Genomic DNA, 7611 nt, shown 5'->3' on the forward strand with positions numbered 1-7611 from the left:
GAAGATTTCTTACTTTGAAATTTAGTGACCTGGTCAAGAGCCAATAAAGTAGTGTAGGTAAACATGGTACTCACTGCCTCCTACGACCACATCAAAATTACAATTAAAGTCCAGCCAGTGTAACTCAGTGGTTGAGTGTCGACCTATGAACCAGGAAGTCATGGTTCGATTCCCAGTCAGGGCATATGCCCGGGTTGCAGGCTTGATTCCCAATCAGGGTTGTGTAGGAGGCAGCCAGTCAATGATTCTCTTTCATCATTGATGTTTCTATCTCTCTCTCCTTTTCCCTTCCTCTCTGAAATCAATACACATTTATTTTTTAAAAAAATTACAACTAAAGTACAGAACAACCATTACTTAGGACCACCTGAAATATGGCTGAATGGAAGCCCTACAGCTATAGAATTAAAGAAGAAAGCACATTCAGACTTGTAGGAGGGACAGAGGCATGGAATGGGCTAGTTTGACACCCACATGTGGTGTGTTCTTAATCAGGAGGGATATCTAGGATACAGAGGCCTCCCATGAGGAGCAAGGGGTTCCAACCCAAACCAGACCCCTAAGTCCATGTTCCCAGTGCTGGGAAGAGAAGCCCCCGTAACTTTAGGCTGTAAAAACCAGTGGGATTATGGCTGAATGACACAGTTCCTAGAAACTCAGGCAGTTCCTCTTAAAGGGCCAACACATGAACTTCCTTGGACTCGCTTCCTCTGAACTCCAGCATTGGGGAAGTGGCTTGGGAGGATCCAGGGCCATATGGGGAGGAACTGGATTGTCTGGCATCAGAGTCAGAACTCAGGTGGCTTTCTCCGAAAAAGGGATGCTTACAGAGGTCATTGTTCCTAGGCTGAGACCTCCTCATTGCAGAGCTCACTGTAAGGTGCCATATCTAAGTCTCCATAAACCAGGCCCACACTGTTTGCTCTGCCCTGGTGATTCCCTGAGACCCCACCCATACAATTTGCAGTCCCACCCAAGCTGTTTGCAGTGTCTTATCCATATGAATGGTGTGTCCTGGTTCAGGCTTAGACTTTCCTAAAATCTCTCAAACAAGCAGCAGCTGGCATCAGCATGTGCAATACCACTCAATAAGAGGCCCCAGGCTCAGCACTAGCAGCAGCCTGCCCTGCTTCATGGCTTGGCCTCTCCTGAGCACTTCCAAGCCCAACACAAATAGCAGCTATCTGCAGATCACTCTGTAACTCCTGATGGGTGGTCCTAAGCATAGCACAGGGGGATGAATTTGCATCCTCAGGGGGTAGATAGCTTCAGACCATTCCAGACTACAACTCTATACATCCACAAGTGACACACTAAAGGGACAGATTCAGTGAACACCAAAGCCCCACTGAAGTAAGTCCTGCTCCATAGGGGTGTCTCCTGCACAGCAGCTCTTTCACTGTAGTCGCAGCTGGTCCTCAGAGCCAATTGGCCTGGGTGGTCAATTCCTCCCAGTGATGCCAACAGCAATCAAGGCTCACCTACAAGATAGTGCACACAGCCCACACAGGGGTGTACATGAGGCCCCGCTCAGGTGACTGGGGAGGCTGAGCCACTGGGCCCTACAGGACACCTACTACGCAAGGCCACTCTACCAATTCCAGGAGACATAGCAATTCTACCTAATACATAGAAAAAAAAAACACAGGGAAACAGCCAAAATGCGCACAGAAATATCACAAATGGAAGAGCAGAAGAAATTCTCCAGAAAAAGAATTAAATGAAATGGAAGCAAGCAAACTACTATGTACAGAGTTCAAAACAATGGTTATAAGGATGCTCAAGGGTCAATGAGAGCTTCAAGGGACTTAGTGAGAATTTCAAGGAACATCGAGGAACATGAAAAAGGACCAATCAGAAATGAAGGATACACTAACTGAAATGAAGAATAATTTACAGGGAATCAACAATAGGCTGGAGGAGGCCAAGAATCAAATCAATGATTTGGAAAGCAAAAAACACTCAACCAGAAGAGCAAAAAGAAAAAGGAATCCAAAAATATGAAGGTAGTGTAAGAAGCTTCTGGGACAATTTCAAGTGAACCTACATTTGCATCATGGTGGTGCCTTAGTGCTACCGCAGAGGCAGGAGAGGTTCCTGCCACCGCCACTGTGCTCACCAGCCGTGAGTGAGCCCGGCTTCTGGCTGAATGGTGCTCCCACTGTGGGAGCGCACTGACCACCAGGGGGCAGCTCCTGCACTGAGCACCTGCCCCCTGGTGGTCAGTACATTTCATGGCGACTGGTTGTTCTGCCAGTCATTCTGTCGTTTGGTCGATTTGCATATTAGGGTTTTATATAGATAGTGCAGCTTTGAGCTACAAGTGTGACAGGGAAAGGGGAGGGGAGAGTCTACAGCCCGGCCTTCAGGAGCTCTAAGTCTGATAACAAGGTAGCTAATCTTCTATGATGTTACAAATAGCTCAGCCTTTTCCTGGGACCAGAAAATGGTCAGCATTCCTGAGGCAAACTTGCGGGGAAGGGAGGTGTCAGTTTCTTGGCATGGCAACCAAGTCAAAGTGTGTCCTGTTCTTGGTCAGTTCTTAAAATGTATTTCTTTTCTGAGTAATGGACCCATCGAGCCATCTTATCATTTTACAATCATTGTTTCATCCTCCAGTTTCCCAGAGTCTGTACGAAAACTTCTTATCTATAGTTAGTGAGGTGAATACTTATTAAACAATTGTCTCTATTCTTAGTATGTGTCCTTCCCCACTACCATTATGAAAGGCATGTCCTCAGAGCTGGGATGGCTCAGCAGGTAATACATAACAAATCTACTCTAACTTCTCATCTGCCTAAATCTTTCTATTCCTTCCTCTACAAGTAAGAGGGTCATTATGTTTATCTGGATAAAGAAAACTTCCTGTGAAGCAAAGGCCCTTTGGTGAGCAGTTACATAGAACACAAATATTCTGACACTATGAGTTCATTCTGAGAGATCCCTTCACATAACTCTTTCTCCAGAACAACCGGTTACCAATCCTCATCTTATCCCTTTCATGTCCATTGACTGTCCTGCCAAATCATTAGACCAGATCTATGTCTTATAATAGAGCTGCTCCACAGGAATCTCAACTCAGCGTAGGCCAGAAGTGAATCCAATTTTCTGTCTACCAACAACAAAAAGAGAAAATAATTAGAAATCTACCAACTGCACGTGACAGCACATTTAGTCCAGAATCTCTGTGAAGTGCACCTATCCTATCTAATAATATACAAACATGGTAATTAACCACACCTCCGACACGCTTCCCATTGGCTAATCAGGGCGATATGCAAATTAACAGCCAACCAAGATGGTGGCCAGCAGCCAGGCAGCTGAAGCAAACAGGAGGCTTGCTTGCTCCAGTGAAAGAGGAAGCCAAGGTTCCCCACCTGCCACTGCTGGGCTCTGAGCTTGCAGTCTAAGCAACTATGTTGCAATTATAGAAGCTAAACAATCCCCATGCTTTCAGCCAGCCAGCCCCGAGCTGGAGTTGCAACAGTGTTTCAATTATAGAAGCCAAACAAACCAGATACCTACTTTCAGCAGCCGAGGTCTCAGAGCTGTTGCTGAGCCTCAGAGCTAAAGCCAGCTCTCAGTTCCAGTGACAGCCATAGAAGCTAAATAAATCCCAGAATAAAAAAGAAAAGAAAAAAAGGAGTGGTTGGGAGCTTCAGTCACCCGCCAGCCTGAAAATGGCCCTCAGCCCCTCACCCAGACTGGCCAGGCACCCTAGTGGGGACCCCCACCCTGAAGGGGGTGTGACCAGCTGCAAACAGCCATCATCCCCTCATCCAGGCTGGCCAGGCACCCAAGCGGGACCCCAACCCTGATCCAGGACACCCTTCAGGGCAAACCAGCCGGCCCCCACCTGTGCACCAGGCCTCTATCCTATATAGTAAAAGGGTAATATGCCTCCCAGCACCGGGATCAGCGGAGCCGCGAGGCCTCCCGAACTCGGGATCAGTGGAGCCACGAGGCCTCCTGGCACCGGGATTAGCAGAGCCACGAGGCCTCCCAGCACCAGGATCAGTGGAGCAGTGAGGCCTCCCAGCACTGGGATCAGTGGATCCGTGAGGCCTCCTGGCCCCTGGAGCAGTGTGACAGGGGGCAGTGCCCAAACCCCCTGATCACTCTGAGGCTCTGTGTGTGACAGGGGGCGGGGCCACAACCTCCTTATCAGCCCTGCTCTGTTTGTGACAGGGGAAGGCGCCCCAACCCCCTGATCCGCCCTGCTCTGTGCGTGACAGGGTGCAGCGCCCCAACCCCCCCATGGGCCCTACTCTGTGTGTGACAGGGTGGAGCTGCAACCTCCCCATCGGCCCTGCCCTGAGTGTGACAGGGGGAGTGCCCCAATCCGCTGATCAGCCCTACTCTGTGGGTGACAGGGGGTGGTGCCCCAACTCCCCTATCGGCCCTACTCTGTGCATGACAGGGGGGAGCTCCCCAACCCCCTGATCGGCCCTGCTCTGTGTGTGACAGGGTATGGAGCCCCAACCCCACTGATGGGCCCTGCTCTGTGCGTGACAGGGGGCAGCCCCCCAACCCCCGGATTGGCCCTGCTCTGTGCATGACAGGGTGGTGCCACAACCTCCCCATATACCCTGCCTTGAGTGTAACAGGGGGCAGCACCCCAACTCCCCAATTGGCCCTACCCTGAGCGTGACTGGGGGTGGCATCGCAACCTCCCAATCCACCCTGCTCTGTGCATGACAGGGGGCGGCGCCCCAACTCCCCAATCGGCCCTGCTCTGAGCCCGACCAGGGGCTGCACCTAGGGATTGGGCCTGCCCTCTGCCACCCGGGAGTGGGCCTAAGCCAGCAAGTTGTTATCTCCCGAGGGGTCCCAGACTGTGAGAGGGGGCACAAATGGGACTGAGGGACACTGCCCCCCCACCAGTGCACAAATTTTTGTGCACCGGGCCTCTAGTATAATAATAAACTGAAGTTTATATTCTTCCATCTCCTGTCTAGTATACTCATAATTCAGTTCCATGTATATTCCTCAAGTTCTTGCTGATAAATACTAGTGTAATTTTGTAATTCTTGCCATGCAGCCCTCTTGCTCCCCAATTGGACTTGGCAATTCGCCCCATGGATGTTTTAGGATTTGTCTACAGTTATAGATATGGAGGCAATGAAGGAGAGTGAAGCAGGGCATGAGGAGAATTGGTAATCACTTGGCAGGAAAGCACCTCAAATGGGATTACTACAGGATCTTTAAGCAAGGCAGGCTCATCATCAGCCAGGGAGGGTAAAAGGCTTCTTTTTCTGTAACAGAGGCTCTGTGGTGTTTGAGTTAGCAGATACTTGGAGTCATCTGAATCCTTCTAGGGTGACCATCACAATTCTTGAGTCCCATTCTTTCCCATTTGATAGCCTGTCCCTTTATCTTCCTCACTTTTCCCTGAATGTCTGTCCTCTTGTCTGTTTTTATCTCTTTCTATTGCTCTTTTTTTGGTGTGTCTTTCTTTTAATCAGTTCCACTTTTCTCTGTATTTTCTCATCTGTCTTTTCTGCTGACCACCTTGTGTTACAGGATTATAATTTCGACCCGGTGTAACTTTTGCTTATACAAAGTGTCCGTGGTGCCAACACCCCTACCCTCAACAATCTACACACCTTTCAGTTAAAGTGCCCTAACTTGCTGAACCTTTGTCTAAATTCTTGAGGGACTCTGATGGACCCACTTTGCCAAAGTCCACCCTTGGTCCAAACTCTAAGGATGACAGGGTTACTTAGTATCTAGGACTTCCCCTTTTCTGGGTTGTGGCTGGAGATTTTCTCTAAGAGAAGGATTTGAGTAGGGAGGATCCAGTCCTATCATAGTGTCCTTCTTGCTCTTCCTCAATATGCCATTACTTCTTCAAGGCCTTTGCACTCTCTACAGTCTTGACAGTCAGTCAAGGTAAGTGAGGTAAGTTTGCACACAGGTAAGGTAGATTATTCATCTTTGTTTTTCCGGTACCTAACTTAGTGGATGGCATATAGTAGAACTCAAACGAGTATTTGGATAAACAATAGCTCTCTTAAAAAACTGGAGATGTTAGCCAACCACATGGTTAGAATATAAGCCTTCATTGTGATGTAGTTGCCCCAAACATCTAATGTTACCTGTATTAACAGATGTGTATTGTGCGGAGAAAGGCTGATCCTAGTTCTTCTAGTCAGACCACTTCTGGAATGTTGTATTTGGCTCTAGATATCACATATTAAGAGGGATTCTGATCTACTGGTGCATTTCAGACAAAAGATATTTTTCAGAAGAGGAAACACAGGGTAGTGCAAGGAGAGACTATGGCCTGTGAGGAGCAGCTGGAGAAACTGAGAATCTTTAGCCTGATGAATACTTACTTGATGATTGTGGAGGAGAGGTGAAAGCAGTCTAGACAAATAGCAAACAGTCTGCAACGTTAAAGAGGGGGTTAAGCTTATTCTTGTGAGCTAGAAAGAAAAGAACCAAGGTGGGAGGCTGTTTCAGAGAAGAAGCTGTAGTTGGGTATACGTAAGAATTCCCTAAACTAGCGTTCTGCAGAACACTACACCATGTTAGGCTATACAAAGTGTTTTTACTGCAGGATTTCTCAGAATCTTTAATATACAAATGTTAAGAAAAAGATATAATATGCCCTGTTCCCCAAATATATTTGTCCATACAAACTTTTATTCACCGAGCACTGTTAACATCTCTTCAAACAATATTTCATTGACCAGATTGAGTTAAAGCTGCTCTGGTTCACATCAAGACACAGCATCTGGGGAAACTGGGTGGTATGCTGTCACTTCAGTACTTCTGAAACCTTGGTCACTAAAACTAAAGTATATGATGTTTGGGAAACTGGAGCAACTTCTCTTACTTGTTATGTTTACAGTGTGAGATGCAACCCAGTTCTAAATGACAATAATGGAGCAAAGCCAATGAAAATGAGGCTCTCTCATACAGTGGTTCTGAACTTTTTTTCCTAGCAATACATCGTAATGACATTCCCATTCCTGTCCAAGGATTCATTTATTGTGTGCAAGGTAATGTTTCTCACCTTTTCATTGACACAGAAACAAACAAACAAAAAACCCTCATGTTCTGCCCTCCTGCTCTCCCCGCAGATTGTTCTAGGATCCTCATATGGAACCATTCCCCTCCATTTGAGCATCACCATTTTAGAAACTCAAAACTATAGTATTAATATAACTTTTTAATAAGAAAGAAATTCCCAGGCTTAAGTGAAAAAAATGGTGTTTAAAAATTGTGAGGAAAGTAAGATAAGAAAAATTATTGAAATGAAGTCACTTAAATTTGGGGAAAAGGAGACATATGTAAAACTTTACACAATAAAAAAAAATCTAAAACAATGAAGCCACTTATTTGAGGCTGAAGGGAATAAAATAAAAAAGGAAGATGGATTCATTAAAATATGAATTATTAAATATTTGTTGCAATAAGTAAGACATGATGTAATAATGAGAAAATGCTGACCCAACAACATTGAAAGGACAGGGTTTCAAAATTATAATTAGTGTCTATACAACTGTTCACAGGACATAAGGCAGAGCTGAAGCATTGTAGTCACTAAGAAGAATGTGCACTGCAGAAGAGGGATTCATCAGGATTTCCACAATTTAGACCCAT

This window comes from Myotis daubentonii, chromosome 3 (assembly GCF_963259705.1).
Source record: "Myotis daubentonii chromosome 3, mMyoDau2.1, whole genome shotgun sequence".
NCBI classification, from domain to species: domain Eukaryota; kingdom Metazoa; phylum Chordata; class Mammalia; order Chiroptera; family Vespertilionidae; genus Myotis; species Myotis daubentonii.